Here is a 24,707-nt window from a genome sequence, read left to right as displayed (position 1 = left end):
TGTAACGTGAGACGGCAGCCAGATGTACCTTGATGGAAGCGTGAGATAGGCCAGCCTTGGCCAAAGACAGTAGGTACGGCAATACTTGAGGGGCCGTAATTCGCAGAGGGTTAATCTTCTGTGCACGGCACCAGACAGAGAACCTCTTCCATTTATGTCCGTAGCACTTGAGAGTTGAGGATGCCCTGGCCTTTGCAAGAACCTCTTTGCAGTCGGCCGGGATGTCGTATCCTCCAAACTCTAGTGCTGCAGGAGCCAGGCCTGCAAGTTCAGCGACTCTGGTTTGTAATGAAGAATGGCGCCTCCTTCTCTGGAGAGAAGATCCGCGTCCGTTGGCAGCTTGACTGGTGTGGACGCTGACAAGTCCAGAAGGTCCGGGAACCAGATCTGCCTCGGCCACGCCGGTGCGACGAGGATCATCCTGCACCGGGACCTCTTGAGCTGGTTGACGAGCCGGAGTAGCAATGGCAACGGCGGGAATGCATAAAGGAACAGGCTGTCCCAGGGGAACGAGAAAGCATCGCCCATGCTCCTCGGTTGGGGAAACCTGCTGGCGAACCTCCGGCACTTGGAGTTCGCCACTGTCGCGAAGAGATCGATCTGGGGTTTGCCCCATCGTCGGAAGAGTCGGTCCACTTGATCCTGGCGCAGTTCCCACTCGTGGCACGAGCGCAGCTCTCTGCTGAGTGAGTCGCCGATGGTGTTTTTTATCCCTGCCAGATGAAAAGGTACCAGAAACATCCCTTGGGCGACGGCCCAATGCCACAGATCCTGGGCTTCCTTGGATAGGGCAGGGGATCTGGTTCCGCCCTGCTTCCGAATGTAAAACATCGTGGTGGTGTTGTCGGTGAAGATCCTCACCACCTTGCCCTTGAGGGACGGAAGGAAGGACCTGAAGACCCAGAACACTGCACGGAGCTCAAAGATGTTGATGTGGAGAGTCTTCTCCTCCGGGAGCCAAAGGCCTCTCGTGTGGAAACCCCCGGTGTGTGCTCCCCAACCTTCCAGGGAGGCATCCGTCGTCATCGTCACCTGGTGGGCCGTGGCTAGGAAACCTGTTCCCGCTGTCAGATGAGCGCCGACACCCCACCATTGTATCGCCTGACGGAACGCTTCGTCGAGCAGGATCCTGTCCTCAAAGCTGCCCGTTGTCTGGATCCAGTGGGCGTCGAGGAATTCTTGCAAGGGCCGCATCTGAAGTCTGCAGTGGCGCACCAGATAAATGCAGGAGGACATCATTCCGAGGAGGGACTTGATAGACCTCACTCTGGCCACGTCCATGGCCAGCAGACGTTGCACCTTTCATAGGATGGTCCTTATCCTTTCCTCTGACGGTGAGGCCCGCCGCGCCACTGTGTCGAGCTGTGCTCCCAGAAACAGGGCGACTTGCGACGGGACCAGGTGGGATTTTGGAAAGTTGATGGAGAACCCTAGGCCCGTGAGCAGCTGGACGGTCTTCGCAGTGTGTTCCACGGCGAGCTCCCTTGTCCTTGCCCGTATGAGCGAGTCGTCCAGGTAGGGGTAGATGTGGATCCCCTGCAGGCGCAGCCGCGCCGCCACCGGTGCTAGGCACTTGGTGAACACCCTGGGCGCCGATTTTAATCCGAAAAGGAGGGCCTTGAACTGGTAGTGCCACCCTTTGACCACGAACCTGAGGAACTTTCAGTGTCTCTTTAGAATAGGGATGTGGAAGTAAGCATCCTCCAAGTCCAACGACGACAGGAAATCGCCCTCCTCCAGCTGTCCCAGCACGTGCTGGAGGGTGACCATCCGGAACTTCTGTGCCTTGATGTATTTGTTTAGTCGTCGCAGGTCCAGGATGGGACGCCATCCTCCTGTCTTCTTCTTCACAAGGAAGTATCTTGAGTAAACTCCGGAGCCCCAAAGCCTCTTCGGGACGAGCTCGATGGCACCTTTCCTGAGCATCGCCCTTACTTCCAACAGCAGTTGAGGGATGTGATTTTCCTTCCTGGCCACTGGAGGAATGCGGGGACACCTCTTCTGGAACTCGAGGGCGTGCCCCCGGGCCAGGGCGTCCAGCACCCAACGGTCGGTGGAGATGGACTCCCACACGCTGATAAACCTCGCCAGCCGGCCTCCCACCGGGGTGCTTCGGCGGGGGCCCGACCCGACGGTCGGTTCAATCTTGCTTGGAGGCCGCTTTGCCTCCTTGACCGCCTTGGCGACGACGGCGGGATCCACCTGACTTGCCGCGTCCCCTGTAGGCCTCCTGCGACGAAGACCTTGCCGCTTGACGGTACGTAGAGGAGCTGCTGCCGGCTCCCTTGGAGGCACCCTGTCTGCCTCCGGAGCTCCGAAAGGACAGCCGTCGCTGTTGGAGCACACCCAGTGCACGGGCCGTCTCCGTGTCCATCTTGATCGCCTGAAGGGATTCATCAACTGCATTGCCAAAAAGGTTGTTCCCATTGAAAGGCATGTCCAAAACCTTGGTCTGAACGTCCAGGCGGAAATCTGTCGCCTTGAGCCATCCTCGTCGTCTCAGGCAAACGCAGTTGCCCAACTGACGGAAACCGGTGTCGGCGATGTCCGTAGCCACTGTAATGGTGTGGTCCTAGGCAATCTCACCTTCCTGTAAGATTTCCAGGGCCTCTGCCCTCTTGGCATCCGGAAGGAGGTCCAACAGAGGGGCGATCTTGAACCACAACTCCCTATCGTAGCGGGCTACGATGGTCAGGGCATTGGCCGCCTTGATGGTCGTCGCTGCAGATGAGATGACCTGTCGTCCCATCTCATCCAGCTTCCTACCCTCGCCGTCCGAAGGGGAGATTGAAGTCGAGGCCGATGCCCCCCCCCCCGCTTTCTTCTTGGCCGCAGCCGAAACGACTGAGTTCGGGGTAGGTTGCGCCCTAAGGCACAAGGGGGCAGCGTCGGGGACCCGGTACTTCTTCTCGTACCGGTCCCTCTTCGCAGGAGCCGTGGCAGGGTTCTTGAGGAGGGCGAGCCCCTCATCCCAGATGTCATCAAGAAGTGGTACGGCGAGGACCGTCTTCCTTTTAGCCTTGCGCCGTTGGTAAAGACCCCTCCTTCTTCTTTTCTTCGGGGCAGAGCTGGAAGAGCTTGGATGCCCTGGAAATCATAGCATGGAAGGATCCAATCTCGTCGGGCGGGGACGCCCGGGCAGGGGGCGACGGGGGACATGTCCCGTCGTCGCCTCCGTCGTCATCCGTACCCGTCATAGTCGTGTCCATGCCTGTATCATCCCCGTGGATAGTGGACCGGGGGGAAGGCAGAGAAGGCCGGAGAGGCGGGAGAGGAGGCCTAGGATGCGTCCTCCTCCTCTTAAGTGGTGGGCTCTCCGAAGGTCCTGGCTCCGGTTCCTCCGTCGGGGGAAGGGGCAACCTAGTCCTTATCTCCGAGCATAAGGACTGGATGGCTGACAAAATGGCCGCCAAGGTGTCCTGCGGCACCGGAAATAACGGGAGCGAGGGCTCTTGAGGAGCCTCGTCTGCGTCACTGTCGCCCTCTTTGTCACCCTCGTCCGGATCCCTCCCGATGGGCTGGGCCTCCTCCACGACTTGGATAAGCTCCTCTTCAGAGGTCGTGTCCGTATCCACGACGGCCACCAACCCCTCCCCCACCCTTTCCAATGAGGACTTCGTGGAGGTCTTCTCGATGGGCTTGAAAGACGACTCCCTCCGCGGTGGCAGGGAGACTCTGGTACCTGAGGGCGCCTCCACTGGTGTAGCCTCCACAGGCTGAGCCAGGGCTGCGGCGACATCCTCAATCGAGGTCTTAGCAGGGTGAATTAAGGCCAACGTCACCTTCTGTACGCCTGGGGCCTTCACCTTGGGGGGAGGGTCCGAGCCTCGCTCCCCCTCTGCCGGAATCTTCGAGATCGACCGGGGCCTCTCCAGAAGCTTCGCCGGGTTCTCGGACTTCCTCTTACCCGAGCCAGAGCGTTGGCTCGTGGTCGATGGCGCCGGGGAGGATGCACCCTGCCTGGCAGCCAAGGAGCCCGACCGTTCGGCTCTCCCGGTGCCCGCGGACTCGCGGTGCTTAGCCTTTTGTTGGGCCCCCGTCGCCGGAGCACCCTCACAGGACTTAGAAGACCGCTCGGACTTCTTTTTCTTCTTCTCGCCTGGCGGGCTCTTACCTTCCTGCCAGTTGGCGAAACGGAGGTGGCGATCCTTCATGGTCCGCTCCGACATGTTCCCACAAAACGCGCAGTCCTTTTCCTTGTGCGTCTTGTCCTCATGGAGACAGTAGAGGCATAACGAATGCTCGTCCTCCTTGAAAACGTTCTGAAGCTGGCATCCAGGGCAAGTCCTGAAAAGCTTCACGGGCGTCGAGCTCCCTTTATCCTAGGCCATGTCCGGGGTAGGCCTCGGAACTTCTGGAATCCTCCGAAAGCGTAACTCGACGAAATCTTCACCCTTGAGGGGCGTAGAAACTCCGAAACGGATCCCCGTTGATCGGAAGTAGAAACGGTGGAGCTTGAGGCTCTATTTAACCGAAAAAATGAGAATATCTCCTGAAAAAAGCGCGAAAAACGCAGTAAAAGCTCGAGAGCTAAGCACGAGGACTCCCAACACTTGAACGTGCGGTAAAAATCTGAGGATGGCTGCCAGGGGCGGGGCTTAGGGAGAGGGCAGTCATTGGCTGGGGGCAGTATGACCCAGAGACCAGTGATTGGTTACTACTGAGAAAGACAGATCAGAAACGAAACTGATACTGATTTTTTCTATACCGAGGATTCCCGGCCTGACGACGGGGAATATTCATGAGCATGTGAATCCATGCCAGACCCCATGCTGGAGAATTGAGGGATTGTCTACCTCGGTGTTTAGATAGCGCACGAGCACCCTCGCGGGCCGCAACCGCCTTAAACACCATAGACAAAATGGCTGCCGTCACTCGTGTGAGGATCGTAACATACGTGAGATGAAATGCCCATAACGACACGTTTGTACGTGCCGAGCGTTTCTCTCCCCGTATCCCACCTCGTCGCCAGTGTTGTGGGGCTTCCCGTGCCTCAGGCCGCCCTGTACTAGCATATGCATACTCGCACACGCACGTCTGATCTTTCCAGGGTCCCGGCGGCATCTGCCCCACTTTTCTATTCTTTACGCGCATGCACGGCCATAACGAGGCTCGCGCATGCGCACCTGCATTACGGACATAACAGTTGGCATGGGCCTGAGGACAGGCTGCGCTGCACTGCCATTGCATCTGTGGTCTCGGAGGCTTCCTTTTCCTTTTTTTTCTGGGCCCTGCACTCCACCGCCGAGGTGACTGCAGAGGCAGGAGCGCAGGGAACAGCTCCTTTCGTTACACCCGCCGGAATTCTACTTTCTTCCCACCCTCTGCCTGTGCTCCACCGCAGAGGGGAACCTTCAGGCGGGAGCGCGGACAGGTACGACACAGGCATCGGTTGCCAGCTCACGGGCTACCTGGCCAGATGGTGGTCTACTCGCACACCACACGCGCCTTGTTCTTTCTTTTGTTTTTTTACAAACCCTCACACAGGGATAAAAATAACCTCTACAAGGAGGCACATCTGATGCGCCGAGAGGACGGGCTGCGCCGCAAGATACTCCTACTGCCGGGAGCTCCACTAGAGGGACCTAGGCAATGGTGTGTGTCGGGGAGGCCAACACACAAGCAAGCTCTTCAAGACCCCTCGCTGCCAGTTGTTAAGGGCTCCGGGGAGGCCGGGCCCTGCTCTAGCACACACATACAATAATACACTGGAGCCAGCATTGGAGTGGAAGCAACTGGCGAGTGGGATACCGCACGCATCGTTTTTATCCTACTACAAGTGACCATAGCCGTCCTTTCTAGTGACGTGTTGTGGTCACTAAAGCACCAGCACCTGACAGCACTCACTGTGCTTTAGTCACAACAGGACTTCAAGTTTTTTGCTTTGTTGCTGTTATATTATTGGTGTTTTGATGGCTGCTCGAGAAATAAAGCTGTGAGAAAGGCATAATCCTTCACCTCCGTGTATAAGAATGAAGATTTTCTGGAATGTAACTGTTGAAAATCTGAATTGTTGCCCCTGCCAATCACTGGCGTAACAGGGGCCCTCACAGCCCCCACAGTGCGGGGAGCCCCACCAGCACATGTCCTGGGGGCCACTCTGGAGAAAAAACATTTTTTGGAAATATTTGTTTTCTTTTTTAATTCAGTTTTCATTCATAAAGAAATTATTTCTGTAACAGAAATAATTTCTTTATGAAGGCAGAGTGACTACAAAAAGAAAATTTCTTTTTGAAGCCCGAGGGCTCCGCCCTCCCCATGGCATGGAAGACGCTAGGCTTGAGGCCTCCATGTAATGGGCGGGGGAGCCCTATGACTTCAAAAAGAAATAGTTTATTTTTTAAGTCACTCTGCCTTCACAAAGAAATTATTTCAGTTATGGTTTGGTCTTTAACGAAAATAATTTCTTTATGAAGTCAGAGGGACTTCAAGAAGAAACAATGGGCCTCATTACGGGTTTGGCGGTAACCGTGCCGGTGCTACCGGCAGGTTGCCGCCAGACCCGTAATGATTTACTGGTGCCCAACTACCCGGTAACACCAGGGGATTACAACCCCGGCGGTCCGGGAAGTCCCAATTTCCATAGAGTCCTATTGGACTCTATGGGAAAGGGGACCACGGAAGCACCGGCGTTAATAACGGTGCCGGTGCTTCCATGAAAACTCTGCGGGTGGGTGCCATTCTGCCCAGCAGGTCTCACCTGCCGGATGGGATGGCAACCGCCCGCAGAGCTGTAATATGCCGCTCCAGAAACAACAGTGCCGGTAAACTTACCGGCACTGTTGTTTCCGGACCAGCATATTTGTAGGAGGCCCAATTTCACAAGAATTAGGGCTCCCCTTTACCCCATGATGTGTGCGTGTGTGAGTGTCTGGTGAACAGGTGCATACTTAAATGTATAGGTGGCTGCCTAGGTGTTCCTGTATGGTGAAAGGGTGCACACTTAAAAGTATAGGTGGAAGCCTGTGTGAGTGTATGGTGAAAGGGTGCACACTTAAATGTACGGGTGGCTGCTTGGGTGTGAATGTATGGTGAAAGGGTGCACACTTAAATGTATGGATGGCTGCCTGGGTGTGCCTGTATTGGTGAAATAATGCACACTTAAATGTAGGGATGGCTGGGTGTGCGTGTGTGTATATGGTGATTGGTGTGTGTGCTTGCGTTCAGGGGCGCAACAAAACCCACATTTCGGGGTCTAACCCTTCAAATGTTGGGATGGTGCTAACTTAATGGGCGGTGGGGGAGGGGCAAACCTATTTGTTTGGGGGGCATCTCATTTCTTTACTCATTTTAATGAGACTATTCTAGTGCAGCTTCAATGGTACAAGCAGTTAACTCTCTCCTGAAAGCACCCACTTATGGACTGCTGTGAGAATGAGTGGTCTCCTGTTCCCTCTCTACCCTTCCAATCACTCCCCTGGCATGCATGTATTAAACCTACATCACAATTTTAATTGCATAAAACATTTGGCATTTGAAAGCAGGTACTAACAGTGAAATGCTTTATGTTAGTATTTGCTGGGCTCTTGTTAACAGCGAAACCCAGGTGCCATTTAACATCTGTGCCCTGTTCTGTCTGGCAACTGCGCTAAAGATCACCCAGGTCGAGTCAACAAACATAGCCCAAAGTTTCAGGAGGCGGGGGAGTGCTGAATCCCAGTCAACTCAATGGTGTTGCACAAATACTTGTGTTTAATGCCTTGATTACTCATTACTCCTAGCCCTATTCTTCCTCGTCCCAGTGTGTATGAGAAAGTACTTGTCTATAAGACACTCTGCCTCAGACAAAAGTACTGGGATGAGGTAGAGGTACATGGAGGTAATGCCTGACTTAGCTACCTGTACTCTTCATTACTCCTAGTCCCATTCTTCCTCATCCCAGTACTTACCTATGAGGCAAAGAGCCTCATACGTAAGCTCTGGGACAAGGAAGAGTGACATGGAGGAAATTTTTGGGCCAAGGAGCTGATTTTGGAGGTTGGGGTAGGGGTGGTAGGGCGAGCGGATGTGCAGGGTGGCAGGATTGTGCAACAAATCATAATGTTGCCCATGTCCAGGTTAAGCAGGCATGATATGTGGTATTAGTGGCTAGAGAGGCATGTTGGTGCAGCCAGTCTAGTCATTCCTCAGTTTGGTATGACTTTTTTTTAACTGGGCATTTCTGATAAAGCAGTCCTGCTAAGTGCATTACCTGGCTAGACTGCCATTTGGGTGCTGCCAGTCTAGCTGTTTCTTACTGCGGCATTGTATATTTTTCTGGGCATCTGCGATCAAATGATATATAAGTCATTTATAAAGCGCCGGTACACAAGTGTTTCTAGGAGTGAAAAGACAAGGGAGGGAAGATAGAGGGAGGACAAGACAAACGACCTTACTAAGCCTTGTGTCATTCAGATCGTGCAAGTGCGAGGACGTGAAGTGTAAGGGGAAAGGGAGGGAGGAAGTGCAAGGGAGAGAGAGGGAAAAACAGGACAGCAATGCTCTGATTAAGTGCAGCCAGGGCAGCACGGCTCTTGGTAGTGCAAGGAGAACAAGGGACTGTAGGGTTTCAGTTACAGCACCTAAGTGCGTCGTTTGCCCGGAGGCAGTGCAAGGGTGACTGATCAAGAAAGAGTCTGGACTCAGTGAGACTCTGAGGGTAGCCAAGCAACCAGTCAGTACAGCAGACAGGTAGGTCAGGTAGGCCAACAGGGGAGGGAGAGAGAGAAAGCAGAGGAGAAGAGGAAAGTTTTGAGCTGCTTCCAGAACTTCAGGTGGTACAGCTCAAGTTTGAGAGGGGCAGGGAGGCTATTCCAGAGGGAGGCACCTGCAGAGGAAAGATATCTACCCCCACTCTCTGCCTGGAGAAATGTCTAACCCTTAGAGAGTTGTAGGTAGCTGAGCGAAGGGTTTGAGAAGGAAAATATTTTGGAAGAGAGTGTTGGATGTAGTGTGGGCCCCAGGCCCAGAAAGCCTTGCGGCCAATGTAAAGGGTGTTGAACTTGATCCTTGCAGCAACTTGGAGTCAGTGGAGAGATTTCAGGGCTGAAGAGAAGGTCCCTGGGCTTGAGGCCAAGGATAAGTCTTGCAGTCCTGTTCTGGATTAGTTGCAGAGGGTGGAGAGTAGAGGAAGGCAGATTGAGAAACAGGCTGTTGCAGTAGTCCCAGGTCCCTTCCCAACCAGCCACACACTCGCACTGCCTGCTGGCAACCCTTGCACTTGTATCTTTAACCCTACATTCCTCTTACCAGCACTTATCAGACACCCCTTGTCTGCGCTTTAAACCTTGCATTTGCCACGCTGCTGGCTGCACTACCAGTTGTTGTTGTTTTTATCCCTTGATCAGCACTTTCCACCTCTCCCCTCTCCCTTGCACTTCCCCCCTTCCTTCTCCCCTGCACTTGCACGTTCTCAATGTCACTGGGCCTAGTAAGATCGTTTTTTTGTCCTCCCTTTTTCCCCTCCCTTGTCTCGATGAGCGCGATACAAATATAATAACATATCATATCAGTGCACTTGTTGACAGTACTAGCAAAAAAGGATTATAAGGTAGATAAGGCAAAATTACAATATTGCCAGGAAGAAGTGTTGTACATTGGACAGTATCACAAGAAGGCAGAAGGGTAACCTCGGAAAGTGCAGACGCGATCTTTAGAACGCTGCCACCACGGACAGTGAGAGAGATGCAGCAATTCTTGGACCTCTGCAATTACTGCAGTGCCTGGGTATCAAATTACAGCACATACACGAGACCCCTATCAAGCAGACTCTTGTGAGGCCAGAGTGGGGACGGTGATCTGTTATGGAAAGACAAAATGACTGAGGCATTTGAGGAATTGAAAAAGGCAATATGCATACACAGACCCAGTGCTAAGGATTCCCAATTAGAGTGACACATTTTACTTGTTCTCACACTCCAGCGGCGTGGTGATGATCGTGGTACTCACAGAGAAGACAACCTTAGGGCACAAATCAACGGCGTACTATGGCAGACGCTTAGACCCAGTGATGAGAGGACACTACCCTTGCAAACAGGATTTGGCTGCTGCTGCTGCATTCTGTGAGAAACCTAAAGGTGACTCACCTGCAAGTCCCAGGGGATATGTTATCCAGGTGGCCAGGATACAGCCATCGCTTTTGAATCCAGTGCCTGGTTGTGGACCAGTGTGGGAGGATCACCTGGATGAGGGGTCTTCGGGGAGTGAAAATGGGACACCGGAGGGTGAGACATGGTATCCCCTTCCTTGTAACACCTTTTCCGCATCCTACCAGGTAGGATACCTAGAAGCTCAACCCCCCTCTTTTCCCGACTCGAACACCTTCTCGCGTACAGTTCTCTGTGAGCGACATCAGACTTACACCAGAGCTGTATACCTGTAACGCTCACCTGGTATCCACGGGGACGTCACTCAGCCTGTTCTGATCTCTTACGACCTCAAACCCTGCCCTGGAGTCTACTCGACTGGAGACTGGGCTTGAAACACAGGATTGGTAGAATTTAACTCCCTATTGTCTCTGTGTGCTTGAACCCCTTCTTTCCCGGGGTCCAACCCTTTCCTTTGATCCACAGCTCACCTTGTTTTCTTGGAAAGTGTGCTCTCCGTCCTGCTTTCAGCGCAGGGGCACGTTGATTGATGCAGGCTCGTGGCTGCCTAGTTACTTCACTGGCAAGAGTCCGACAGGTAAGTATAATGAGTCTTTTGAACAGTTCTCTAACTTCGTTCGTTTACTTCCTTAGATGATGGGCGGCGTCCGGGGATGGCGACGTGCTGCTGAGATGAGTAGCGCTGAAGGTGAGTGAGAGCGCGATGCGTGATGCGACCCTTTCGTATTTGTATTGAACTGAGTTCTTTTTCTGTGTCTTTTAGGTGCTGCAACATTTTCAGCGTGGATGCCGGTTATGAAGAAGAAATGAGGTGATTAAGCGCGATATGCGGTGCCTCTAGATGTTTCCACGCTAACCTGGAGTGTCTTTTCCCTCTTGCAGATGGATGAGAAGTTCCGGAGACAGAGTTCCCCCAGAGCGGCTGGAATTCAGGTAAGCGTTTGAAGCTCGTACAGTGTTTAAAAATAAGCAAAGATTTGCTGAATGCTTACTAATGCCTTTTTTCTATTCTTTTCCCTTTTCCTTAGGAAGCGGCGTGCCGGAATGGGAATGACACCACCGAAGATACCCACAGAACAGAAGAAGCGATGAATGATGTGCAGAAGCGCCGCAAGGTAAGGCTGTTCCTAACGGTGTTCTTGTTCTTGCAGGAGCTGAGTGCAGAAGAAAGATGCAGGCCTACTGGAGACCGATCCGAACACGGTGAGTGTCACGCTGCAGGTGCAGAAAACACAAACCATGTTTCTCAGCCTGGGCGTGGCTTAAATAGTCTCTGAATATACCAGGTGTCTCTGGGCTGAACCACACCCAAAAGACTAGACTGCACATGCAGTTCTGGGAACCGAAATATGTGGGGGCATCCATCTTGTCCCCATCAATGCACTACAAGTCCAATCCCCAATGATATCCTATGGGAGTGAGTGAGTCTGGTGCCACAAGCACCAAGTCTGACTCCAAGTGGGTCTTTGGAGGGATGGAGAGGCCCTTGAGGGCCATGTAGGTGATCAAGGCCTGGCTCCAGACTGACATCTTGGAGGGCTGGGGACATGAGGGGCAGGAATCATGACAGCACTCCCCCCCAAGGCCCCTCTCAAGGTGGCTCTTCTGTCTGGTCCTGGTTTGGTTGGATGGTTTTGATGAAATCGTCTAAGCAAGCGAGGTGCATGGATGTACTCACAAGGCTCCCATTTCCTGGCTTGTGGACCATACCCCTTCCAGTCTACTAAGTAGTATAATTTGGATCTGACATACTCGTCCTTGACTTCGAATTCTGGCTCCCCGGGGACTACTACTGGCTGCGGTGGCGTTGCTACCCGGGTCCCAGGTTGAACAGGTTTAAGGAGAGACACGTGGAACACAGGATGAATCTGCATGTTTGACGGCAAAGCTAGTCTGACCGCCACAGGATTTATCACGGAGGTGACGGTGAATGGACCCAGGTATGTTGGACCGAAAGTTCGGGTTCCTTTAATGGACACGTGTATAGAAGCCAGCCAGACTTTGTCTCCCACTTGGTAGTTGGGGGCCTTTGCTCGGTGTGGATCAGCAAACTTCTTTTGGCGATTCTTAGCTTGAAGTAGGTGTTCAGCTGCCCTTTTAAAGGTTTGAGAAATGGTCGTGTGCAAGGTTTTGACTGTTGGCATTTCCAGGGTTGTAGGAACGTCCAACTCAGAAGTACGTGGGTGCCTGCCATGCATGGTATAAAAGGGTGTCTGCCCAGTGCTGGTGTGTAGGGAATTATTATAAGCATATTCAGCTATCCATAATAGGTCGAACCAGCTTCCTTCAGCTTGGTGTAACATGCAACGCAGATACTGCTCGAGCGTCTGATTTGTCCTCTCATTTTGACCATCCGTTTGGGGATGGTGACTGGTGGATAGCCGGATGTCGATCTGGGCCATAGAGCAGAATTTTCTCTAGAAGTTAGATACGAATTGAGTACCTCGGTCTGAGATTAAAACTGAAGGAAACCCATGGAGCCGTACGATACCTTCAAGAAATACCTTTGCCAGAGTGGAAGCATTTGGGAGCCCCTTAAAAGGAATGAAATGTGCCATTTTTGAAAATAGGTCCACGACCACAAGAATAGTGTTAAACCCTTGACTGAGTGGTAAGTCAGTAATACAATCGAGGGACAACGTGTGCCAGGGTGCTGGTGGGATTTCCAATGGTTGTAATAGCCCAGCCGGTTTCTGCTTGGATGACTTGTTTTGAGCAAACACTCCACAAGATAGGATGAATTGGTTAATGTCTTTACGCCACGTGGGCCACCAATAATTTCGTTTTATCTTGGCTAGGGTTTTAGCAATTCTAGGGTGGCCCTCGATCAGGGAATCATGATAACCGGACATGACTTGTTCTCGTAGTCTTGGTTTGGTAAGAATAAACGATTCCTGAAGGAGGGCAACTGATCTTTTATCATGTAATGTTCTCCTTGTGCACTCCACGCTTGTAATTGCTCCGGACTCATCAGGTTTTGGAATTCTTCATGTAATTCTTTCTGAGTTATGGTTGCTCTGATTCCTAGGAGCTTGTCACTTGGGATGATTGCTATTGGGTCAGGGGTCCGATACCCTTGCTCTTCCACCCCATATGGGAAAGGGCATCGGCCTTCCCGTTTTTCACCCCTGGTCGAAATGTAATCACGTAGTCATATTAAGCAAAAAAAAGAGCCCAACGTAGTTGTCGTGAGGATTGGGCCTTTGCCGTTTTTAGGTACTGGAGGTTCTGGTGCTCAGTTATTACAGTGATTGTGTGTCTGGCGCCCAAGAGGTAGTGCCGCCATGCCTTAAAGGCTGACTTAATGGCCAGGAGTTCTTTGTCTGTGATAGTGTAATTGAGTTCAGGGGGTGTGAATTTACACGACCAGAAGGCAACAGGGTGTAACTGGCCCGTTTCGGGGTCCTTTTGTGAGAGGACGGCTCCCATAGCCATACTTGAGGGGTACGTTTCCACCAGGTATGGGAGATCAGGGCGAGGGTGGCGTAAGATTGGGGCAGATGTGAATCTTGCTTTGAGTTCCTGGAAAGCTTCCTCGGCTTCTGTTGTCCACTGGAACTTTTTGTTGCTTTTCCTTAGCAATGACGTGATGGGATGCACGATTTGCGAAAATCCTGGGATGAACCGGCGGTAGAAGTTTGCAAAACCCAGCATACTTTGAACCCCCTTGAATTTCAATTTGGGGATGGCCAGTTCAGAATAGCATCTACCTTGTGTACCTCCATTCGGATTCCATTCGGGCTGATAATAAAGCCCAAGAATTCCACCTCGGAGACATGGAATGAGCACATTTCACACTTGGCATAGAGCAATTCAGGGATCAGTGGCAGGGGGTAGCGGTTTTTTACAGTAATCTGGTTCAGTGCACGATAGTCGTGCAGGTTCTCAAGTCCCCCTCCTTTTTCGGTACGAAGAATAGGCGACTGGCTGCTGGAGACTTCGAGGGACGGATGAACCCGTTGGCCAGGTATTGGTCAAGATAGGCCTTCATGTGCTGGTTTTCTGGTTCCGTGAGTGCGTAAATTCGCCCACAAGGGATTTGTGCGCCGGGTATCAGGTTGATTTGGCAATCATATGGTCTATGCAGTGGCAGTGCAGTGCAGTGGCAGGGTATTAGCCTGTTCTTTTTGAAAGACATCTTGAAAGTCTTGGTATTCACTTGGTAGGGTGCCGATTGCCACAGTCGCAAGCGTGGAGGTTCTGGTGTCTATTGGTTGTTTCTCTTGGCGATAACATGTGTGGGCGCAACTCTCGGGAAAGGCCAATTCCTTTGCTCGCCAATCGATTCGAGGATTGTGAGCTACCAACCATGGCATTATCAAAATCAACCGGAACTGTGGGGCCTTAATGAGGTCGAAAACGATAGATTCTTGGTGTCCATCCTGGCACTGAAGGGTTAAAGCTGCAGTGCATTGTGATACTGGACCAGAGGCTATTTCTGTGCCGTCGACAGTGGTAACAGTGTCGGTGGTTGATTTAGGGCGTAACGGAAGCCCCATCTTTGCTGCAAGATCCTGGTCGATGTAATTCCCATCGGCTCCACTGTCAATGTACGCTCTTACTGCGTGCATCCGAGATGGTTGTTGGTGATTGATCCAAGACCACAGATAGTTCAAAATGGGAGGTCTGTAGTTCACTTTCTTCGCTCGACAAGTGGGCCCCTACACTTGCCGGGCTGGGGAGTTTTCCGATTCCTTGATGGTATCTTCCTTGTCCGTGGCCCCTACCGTCCTCCTCAGTGGCTTCACAGGGCACTCTTTAAGGAAATGACCTGACCTTCCACAGTACAGACATAACTGCTGCTGTCTCCTTATATCCCTTTCTGCTTTAGTCAAGGGGGATCTGACCCCCCCGATTTGCATTGGTTCTCCTGAACCTTCCGTTATGCGGGCAATATTGTCCTTTGAACGCACATACATAGGGCGAGGGTCCGGTCTGGTTCGATCTGCTCTTCGGTCCTGCAACCTATGATCCAGTTGAACAACAAGGTCAATGAATTCTGAGCAATCTTTTGGGGGGTTCGCTACTTGTGCGAGAACATCCTTGACCTCCCCCCGCAACCCCTGATGAAATAACGTGGTTCTCTTCCCCACTGGCCATTCTGCTTCAACTACGAGTCTATTGAATGTGGCTATGTATGTTAATAGGTCTTGATTCCCTTGGCGTAGGGACAGAAGTTCGTTGTCTAATGCCTGCCCATGAGTACGACGGGCGAACAGCTTTTCCATCTCCTGCTGAAAGCCCCTGAAATCATGCAGCAAAGGATCGTCTTGGGCCACAAAGGGTACATACCAGTCCACAGTGCTACCACTCAGGTAGGATAGCACAAAAGCGACCCGTGATTGGTCATTCGGAAAGGCCCCTGGTCTACAAAGGAAGTGCAGGCGGCACTGGTTCATGAACGTTGCAAACCTCTTGGGATCCCCCGTAAATCGTTTGGGCGGGGCCAAGGGAACTGCCCCCGGAAGCCCGGAAGGGTTATCTGAACGGGATTGGCTGATGGTGCTGGCATCGAGGGCACGCTTCCCGGCAATGGTGCATGCCCTGCTTGTGACTGGAGAAGTTGCAGGCTTAAATCATCAATGCGTTCTTTGGCTACTATCAGCTCTCTCCTCAGGGTGTTGGTCTCCTGCCTGGCTGCATGTACTTTGGAACATAGCTGCCCCAACATGTGGGCTAACTGGTCGGTTTCTTTTTTTTTTAAAACATATTTTTATTGATGGTCTCAACAGTTACATTGGCACACAGTGAACTCGGCTTACAATTGCATATACAGTTATACCTTTGTTAAATAATTAACAGTTGTCATTCAAGTGGGTGTATCAGTGTCTGAAAGCATATCACAAAGGTATGCCCTGAATGGGCCCCAAATGTCCTTTGGCCTACTCATGCTCGGTTGGGTCATTACATACTGCTCCTCACATTCGTTTATGTAGGTTAACTCACGCAGGAAAGTGTCCATGGTGGGGGCAGTCGGGCTCTTCCATGCTTTCAATATACATCTCTTAGCAATAACACATGACAGATTGAACAACCTTCTGAGTTTTTCAGAGCATTTGCCAATATCACCAAACAGATATTTTTGTGGGGTCAAATGTGGGGGGATCTGTGTGATTTCCGTCAGCATACCTGCAACCCCCTCCCAGAATCGTGCAACGGCCGGGCACTCCCAGTACATATGATAGGGCCCCGGGGTCCCGCATTTGGGCACTTGCCTGGGTCATTACGCACAAATGTAGCTATCCTGGAAGGGGTGTAGTGCAGTCTATTCAGGATTTTGAACTGTATTTGACGCAGCCCTGCATTAAGGGACACCCTTTTCGTGAGCGCGCAGTATCTTGCCCACTTGTCTTCTGGTATTGGCATTTTCATGTCTGCTTCCCATTTCTCCTTCACCTGGCTTACCATATCGGAGTGTGTCTGTATTATCTTGTAAAGTCTGGAGATTCCCAGCCCGCTCCTGTGTTGTGACCAGCTGTACGCATGGGTGGGTAGGGGGTTCTTCGGGAAATGAAGGCCAGCGTGTTTGGTATGCAGACCTCATTCAGTAATATTGCAGTGTCTTGAGCTGCCCACCTCCCATACTCCTCGTAAACACCTCGAAGATCACAAACTTCCCCTCTATGTACATGTCTCCTACTTTCATCTCTGTGTCGGGGCCCCAGTTTTCTTGTATGCCAGTATCAAATGTGGGGGGGAGGTCGGGGCACTTCCAGAGGGGGATATCGGGGTTGTATGGGATCTCTATTTTCAGGTTTCTATATATAGCTCCCTAGGCTTTTGCCGAGCAGCTCACAGGGCCGAATTCGCAAGAGTCCTTATGTTTAGTGTTGAAGATCACCGACCTGATGTTGGTGGGCACAGTGGTGTATTCTTCTATTCGCGTATGCGGGGAGTTGTCAAATTCATCGTACCAGTACTTTGCGAATTGTGCCTGTGCCACCGTATAATAGAGCTCAAAGTCTGGTGCAGCTATCCCCCCCTTTTCGTATGGTTCTGTCATTCTCTCCCAGCTGATTCTTGCCGTCTTCCCGTTCCAAAGAAAAGACACCACCATGGATCGTATCCTAGAGAAGAACTCCCTCCCTGGCCATATGGGGATATTTACAAATAGGTATAGTAGCTTGGGAAGTACTGTCATTTTAAGTATGGCGATTCTGCCGTGTAATGAGATCGGGAGTCGCCGCCAAATCTGTAGTTTAGTATTAAGCGTTTGTAGAGCCTGGTCGTGATTCTCAGTGTATAAGGTTTGTTTAGTACTAGAGACTAGAACCCCAAGGTATCTGATGTGGTGTGCGGACCATTTGAGACCACACATTTGAGCTGGGCATTTTGTGGAGAGGGTGAGCGGGAACACTTCTGATTTGGCGCTATTTACCGTATACCCCGAGTATTCTGCAAATTCGTTGATATCTGTCATAATGGGAACAATGTTTATATCGGGTTCGCGGGCATATAGTAGCGTCTCATCCGCGTACAATGATATTATTTGGGTGGCTCCTTTCAGAGTTATGCCCCTGTTGCCGTGCCTCAGCCGTATCGCCGCCGCCATGGGTTCAATTGTCAGGGCAAAAAGGATAGGGGAGAAGGGGCATCCCTGCCTGGTGCCCCTGCCCAGCTTAAACAATTTAGACATAGTTCTATTCGTGTGTACTTTCGCGCTTGGAGCTGTATAAAGCAGTTGGACATATTGAATGAAATATGGGCCCACCCCGAATGCCTCCAATACCAGAAAAAGATACTCCCAGGAGACCGAGTCAAACGCTTTCTCGGCGTCCAGGGATATCGCCACTGCTTGTTTGTTCGGGTTGATCTGTGACATTATGCCGAATAGCCTGCGCAAGTTTAAGGCAGTAGACCTTTGGGGAATAAACCTGCTTTGATCTGTATGTACTAATATTGGCGTTACGGGTAGCATACGGTTCGCCAGCACTTTCGCAAAAATCTTTGCGTCCACATTTATCAGGGACAAGGGTCTATAGGAGGACATATCTTGTGGCGGGCGTCGGGGTTTAGGCAGCACTGTGATTATGGCCTCGCGCATAGACTGTGGCAGGGTTTGTTCACCCAGAGCCTACCCCCACACCTCCAACAATACGGGAACCAGTTCTTCCCGGAATTCCTTATAAAATTCCACTCCCAGGCCGTCTGAACCCGGCGCCTTGCCTGACGCGAGCCTCTTAATTGCCTCGGTGAGCTCCTCTGCCGTGACAGGTTGCTCCAACATTAGCCTATTTTCTTCTGTGAGTTTAGGGAGGTCCAGTGTATCAAGATAAATTTTGATCTCGTCACGGGATTTCCTATCTTTATTCGCGTACAGTGTTTTGTAAAACTCTGTGAATTCATCGTTTATTCCCTGTTCGCTCCTTCTTGTCACGTTTTGTGCCGTGTGGATTGATGCAATCGGGGCCACATGTTTTTCCTGCCTAACCAGGTTGGCAAGCATTTTTCCTGCTTTATTACCCTCCCCGTATCTGCGAGCCCTGGTAGGGGCTGCCATATAATGTACTTCCCGCACCGCCAGTCTGTCAAATTCCCTGAGAGATTTATTTATTTCAGCCAGGGTGTCTCCACCGTGTGTCCGGCCGTATACCTTCTCTAGTACGTTCAGTTCCCTCTCCACCCTCTCCAGGTCCCGGCGTACTTCCCCTAGCAGCCCCATGGTCTTAGATATCAGGGCCCCCATCGCCCACACCTTGAACGTTTCCCATACTGACGAGATGCAGTCAACAGACCCGATGTTGTCTGCAAAGAAATTGGCAATTTCCGTATGTAAGCTTTCCGCCACGTTTGGGTCTTTTAGTATATCACTGGGCATCCTCCATCTCCTAGCCGGCCTTGGGGCGTCTCTAAGAGTAATTTCCAATACCACCGGGGAATGATCAGACATTGTGCGGGGGAGTATTTCACAACTCTGTAGGGCGTGTGTTGTTCTAGCGGGGACGAACCAGTAGTCTATTCGTGACTCGCTATCATGTACAGAGGAATAGAACGTGTAACGCCTGGTAGTTGGGTGAAGCACCCTCCAGGCATCTAACATGGACAGCTGCTGGATGATCCGCCTCAACGCCAGCGCCGTCCTGGACGGCGACCTGAGTGCCATGGCGGAACTATCCAGAGTCTGGTCAAGCACCACATTGAAGTCTCCTCCCCATAGTATGGTTGCTACTTCATGTTTAAGAAGAATCTCAAGTATATGTAGATAGAAGTCTGGGTCTTCTATGTTGGGGCCATAGGTGTTCACCAGGGTCATGTGTTTCCCCGCAATTTCCCCCCAAACCAGCACATATCTGCCCATTGGGTCCACAAGATGATCTTTGTCAATGAATCCTAAAGATTTGTGTATAAGGATGCTTACCCCTCTGGACTGGGAGGAGTAATTCGTGTAGTAACGCTGCCTACCCCATCTCGCCAGTAACTTCTCATTCACCAATCCCTGCGCATGCGTTTCCTGCAGCATCAAAATGTGGGGCCCGTGTCTGGTCACATAATTACCAACCTTCCTGGCCTTCATTGGATTGTTTAGGCCTCGAACATTCCATGTCATTAGCTTAACCTTCAGCCCATCACCCATTTTCTACGTGTATACATTGCATTGCATTGTGACAACCATAGCTGCGTGTGTAGCCAGAACTGAGGCGGTACCAGCATCTGTGAGACCTTTTTCCAAAAAACCAACAACCTTCAACTGTACAAAGTTTCCTCCCAGACCTAACCTCGTCCGGGTAGTTATCCCAACAAGGAAACTTCACCATTCGCTCTTTCCCACCCCCCTCCCACATCATCTGCCCTAACTTGACGATGGACCCAAATAACTGATTGGAACGTTCCTGAGGGTGCTTCGTCGCAAGCCTATGACCAGCCGTCTGGCCGCCCATGTGGGAGACTCTACGGCCCGTTGACATCGGATCTTGGTCCAGGCTAGTTGCACCGACTGTACAGAAAAAGAGCATGTCCCCACTGTAGGGGAGGTACGATTCAGCCTTCTACCGGATCTCCTCTGCCTTCACCCGGGCCGGGTCTTGCATTTGGGTCTCTTATGCGATCTCTGGGGGGCAGTGGTATAGAGGCCTCGACGTATGCCATTGCCTCTGCTGGGTTCTCAAAGAAATGGGCCCTGCCCCCGTGTTGAATTCTCATTTTCGCAGGGAATATTAAGGCATATGGTGTGTTACGGAGTCGTAACTGCTTCTTGACCATCTCGTAGGATCTACGTTGTGCTTGTATGTTCGCAGAAAAATCCGGGTATATATGTATCCTGCTATCTTCATAGTGCAGTGTCCCCTTTTCTCTTGCCAGCCAGAGGATCGTATCTCTATCCCTGTAATTCAGGAGTCGTGCAATAATGGTTTGGGGTGGAGCGCCCGGTTTGGCAGTTGGTGCAAGGGTGCGGTGGGCTCTTTCAACGAGGAAGTGGTTTGACAGGGAGTCTTCCCCCAATACAGATTTCAGTAGTTCTTCCACCCTCTTCTCCATGGTGCCTTTGCCAGACGACTCCGCCACCCCAACAATACGGATATTATTCCTGCGGGATCTGGATTCGAGATCCTCGCACTTCTTCTGAGTGTTACGGAGCTCCGTCTGAAGCTGGGCTATATCACGTCCATGTTGTGCAAGCACATATTCATTTACCCCTATCCTGTTTTCTGCTTCCGAGATACGTGCGCTTTCCTTTTCCACTCGCGCTTTCAGAGAGCCAATCGTTGCCACAATATCATCTAGTTTCACGTTGACAGCCAGGAACCCATTTTGTATGATTGTTGCCAGGCGATCCAGGGTATCTGTGTCTCGGTTTTCAAGTGTTTGTGATGCCCCTTCAGATGCCATCTGTGGCTGGGAGTTGGTAAAAGAATCCATTGGACCAGTCTTTCTTCCCCCTGCCGCTTTCTTCTCTGTGCGGCCCATTAGGCGGCGTCGTTGTTTTGAGATGGACCGTGCTCTCCCACATATGTTATGTATGCCTATTGGTATCCGATGTCGGATTGCAGCCGTTGCGCTGTATGTTGGCAGCACAGTCCACGTCCTGCAACCAGGCCCGGGGTGCACCGCAGTGCAGGCGCGGGGGTAATTACTGTTCACTCAAGGCGCACACTCTCGCCGCCACCCAGAAGCGATCCTGGTGCCAGGCCGCTCTCCCTCTCGCAGCGCCCCCCACTCCTTCGCCGGCGCCGTGGGTGCGAGCCCCTCTGTATCTGGGCTTCACTCAGAGTTCTGCAGCGTTCGCCCACACACGCCCATCACAGGTGCATCGCGTATAGCGGCACCGGCCCCCGGCGCCCCCCCCCCGACCGGCTCACTTACTGCACCAGCCATGTCCCAGCTGGACTTAGCCGCGGGGGGGAACAGGATCCAAAGGAGCGCACGTTGCCGTCGCGGCGTATCCTCAAAGGAATTTCTTCCGGCTCGGTGCCTGGTGTGGGAAGGTCTGGACGCTTGTCTTCGCACAGGCGGGGGGAAGAATAAACAGAGCGTCGCTGCCCGGGGCAGCGTTGATGTGTTGGCGAGCTGCCAACCCACCTGGCCGACCTGCCACTGCACGCCACAGACTCAAGTGGAAATCGCCCGGAGCCCGCAGGCGGCCGCGCCGCAGCTCTTCAGACGCTGCAGCTGTAGCTTCGGATATCTCCGCCGTCCCGGGGTCCATGCGCTCCGCCTTCACAGGGTGCCTTCCTCGAACCTACCCACAGAGAATTCTGCAATTTTACGCCAGTCAACCCAACTCTGGAAGGATTTATATTTAAAAGGATTTCAGTCGAGCCGGAGCTCTTCACCTAGGCGGCCATCTTAGCTGTGCGCAACAGCGCCCCCTAACTGGTCGGTTTCTGACATTTCCATGACGCCCAGGTGGATTTTAATGTGAGGCTTTGTGTTGTGTAACGCTCACCTGGTATCCACGGGGACGTCACTCAGCCTGTTCTGACCTCTTACGACCTCAAACCCTTCCCTGGAGTCTACTTGACTGGAGACTGGGCCTGAAACACAGGATTGGTAGAGTTTAACTCCCTATTGTCTCTGTGTGCTTGAACCCCTTCTTCCCCGGGGTCCAACCCTTCCCTTTGATCCACAGCTCACCTTGTTTTCTTGGAAAGTGTGCTCTCCGTCCTGCTTTAAGCGCAGGGGCGCGTTGATTGATGCAGACTCGTTGCTGCCTAGTTACTTCATTGGCAAGAGTCCGACAGTAAGTATAATGAGTCTTTTGAACAGTTCTCTAACTTTGTTCCTTTCCTTCCTTAGATGATGGCCGGCGTCCGGGGATGCCGACGTGCTGAGATGAGTAGCGCTGAAGGTGAGTGTGAGCGCGATGCGCAATGCGACCCTTTCGTATTTGTATTGAACTGAGTTCTTTTTCTGTGTCTTTTAGGTGCTGCGACATTTTCAGCGTGGATGCCGGTTATGAAGAAGAAATGCGCTGAGTAAGCGCGGTATGCGGCGCCTCTAGATGTTTCCACGCTAACCTCGAGTGTCTTTCCCTCTTGCAGATGGATGAGAAGTTCCAGAGACAGAGTTCCCCCAGAGCAGCTGGGATTCAGGTAAGCGTTTGAAGCTCGTACAGTCTTTATAAATAAGCAAAGATTTGCTGAATGCTTACTAATGCCTTTTTTCTTTTCTTTTCCCTTTTCCTTAGGAAGCGGTGTGCCGGGATGGGAATGACACCGCCGAAGATGCCCGCAGAACAGAAGAAGCGATGAATGATGGGCAGAAGTGCTGCAAGGTAATGCTGTTCCTAACGGTGTTCTTGTTCTTGCAGGAGCTGAGCGCAAAAGAAAGATGCAGGCCTACTGGAGACCGATCCGAACACAGTGAGTGTCACGCTGCAGGTGCAGAAAACACAAAGCATGTTTCTCAGCCTGGGCGTGGCTTAAATAGTCTCTGAATATCCCAGGTGTCTCTGGGCTGAACCACACCCAAAAAACTAGACTGCACATGCAGTTCTGGGAACCGAAATATGTGGGGGCATCCATCTTGTCCCCATCAAAGTACTACAAGTCCAATCCCCAATGTTATCCTATGGGAGTGAGTGAGTCTGGTGCCACAAGCGCCATGTCTGAATCCAAGTGGGTCTTTGGAGGGATGGAGAGGCCTTTGAGGGCCATGTAGGTGATCGTGGCCTGGCTCCAGCCTGACATCTTGGAGGGTTGGGGACATGAGGAGCAGGAATCATGACAATACCTGACACATCCCAAGAACATGGCCAGGCAATGTCAGTCAATCACTGATCATTACACACACCTGACTCCCATCACATTTCCCCACACAGATAAAAGGCAAGGGCACGAAAGCACACTCTGAGCGAGGAAAAGCACACAAGGCAGCATCAGTTCCAAGATGGCAGTTTAACACAACAAGAAAGGCAGCAAGACCGGAGAGGGTTGCAAGGAGGGAAGAGCTCTTGACCTCTACAAACCATTACTTTCACAAACCTTGGATAGTGAGAAGCCTAAGACCGGGAACTGAAGCTGAACAAACCTACACTGCGCATCGAAGGTATCCAGGGCACTCTCATGTTGATAACCCAGGTAGGGAGGAGCTATTGCCACTGTGGTACTGTCCTTGGCTCCTACAACAAAGCCACACCAGTAAAAGCAGCACAGCCGGTGAATCAGAAAGGCTGATACAAAAGCAGCTTATGTTTGAACCAAGGTTGCAAGCAGCAACATTGTGTGAAGAAATCCACAAAGAACAGTGTTTGAAGTGCATGTGATGAATGGCACGAATAAGTGGAAACCAAATGAGTGAATGTACTTTGAAAGCCATAAAAATGATACCATGTACAGAGTGGTCTGGCGCCACGTGGGCGCCCATTCGAAGGTCTCTGTTAAGCATCCAAATGAATGGCAACTATATGGTGAAAAGGGAACTTTATATCGAAGTGGTCCTGCGACGGGGTCAAGTTAAACCCTGTGCACATTCGAAAGTCTTTGATAAGTGTAAAGTGAACTGCAATTGGTCTGAGCCCAGCTGAGGGAGACAGAGGGGCATCCGGGGTGAACCGTGAATCACCAGAGCAAAGGAGGGGATGCAAAGTTGAACTTTTTGTTTTTGAAAGTGAACTCAGCCCTGCTGAGGGGATCCAGGTTGAGACACCCGAACCAGAAAACTGTAAGAAGAAAAGAACTTTGTCACGTGCAGCTGGTCCTGATGCAATAACAAATGTAATGCTGAAAAAACACATTGCTCCTTGGGCTATCTTCATTAAAAAGCTATTCATTCGAATATTAGAGACCAAAAGGATCCCCGACTCCTGGTTACGAGCGGTAATCATACCCATCTACAAGAGGGGCAATCGGTTTGATCCTATGAATTATCGTCCGATTGCCCTTCTTGATACTATTGGTAAGATCTATGGCTCGTTTCTCAGATGCGAATTGGCTCGCTGGGCAGAGTCCGTGCAGATCCTTGATCCATGACAAACTGGTTTCCCCAAAGGAGTAGGTGTGGAGGCAAACTTGTTGATTCTGACAATACTAAAATTGGAAGCAATGAAACCCCAAAGAAAACTGTTTCTTGCATTCATTGATATGAAACAGGCTTTTGATAGCCTTAATAGAGGCAAACTATGGACAAAGCTACTTGCTTGGAAGTGCCCAGGTAACATCCTCGAACCAGTTATTGCGCTTCACT

At 51.6% G+C, this 24,707-nt stretch overlaps 1 protein-coding gene across 5 annotated transcripts in view; it reads right to left on the bottom strand.

The window, feature by feature from the left end:
- LOC138566537 (calpain-1 catalytic subunit-like) overlaps nt 1-24,707 on the bottom strand; it is an 845,562-nt gene that overhangs the window by 282,640 nt on the left and 538,215 nt on the right. The window lies entirely within an intron of this gene.

This window comes from Ambystoma mexicanum, chromosome 2p, assembly GCF_040938575.1.
Source record: "Ambystoma mexicanum isolate Mex_15411 chromosome 2p, UKY_AmexF1_1, whole genome shotgun sequence".
In the NCBI taxonomy this organism is placed as follows: Eukaryota; Metazoa; Chordata; class Amphibia; order Caudata; family Ambystomatidae; genus Ambystoma; species Ambystoma mexicanum.
The sequence above is the reverse complement of the archived record's forward strand: the minus strand, read 5'-3'. Positions and strand labels throughout refer to the sequence as shown.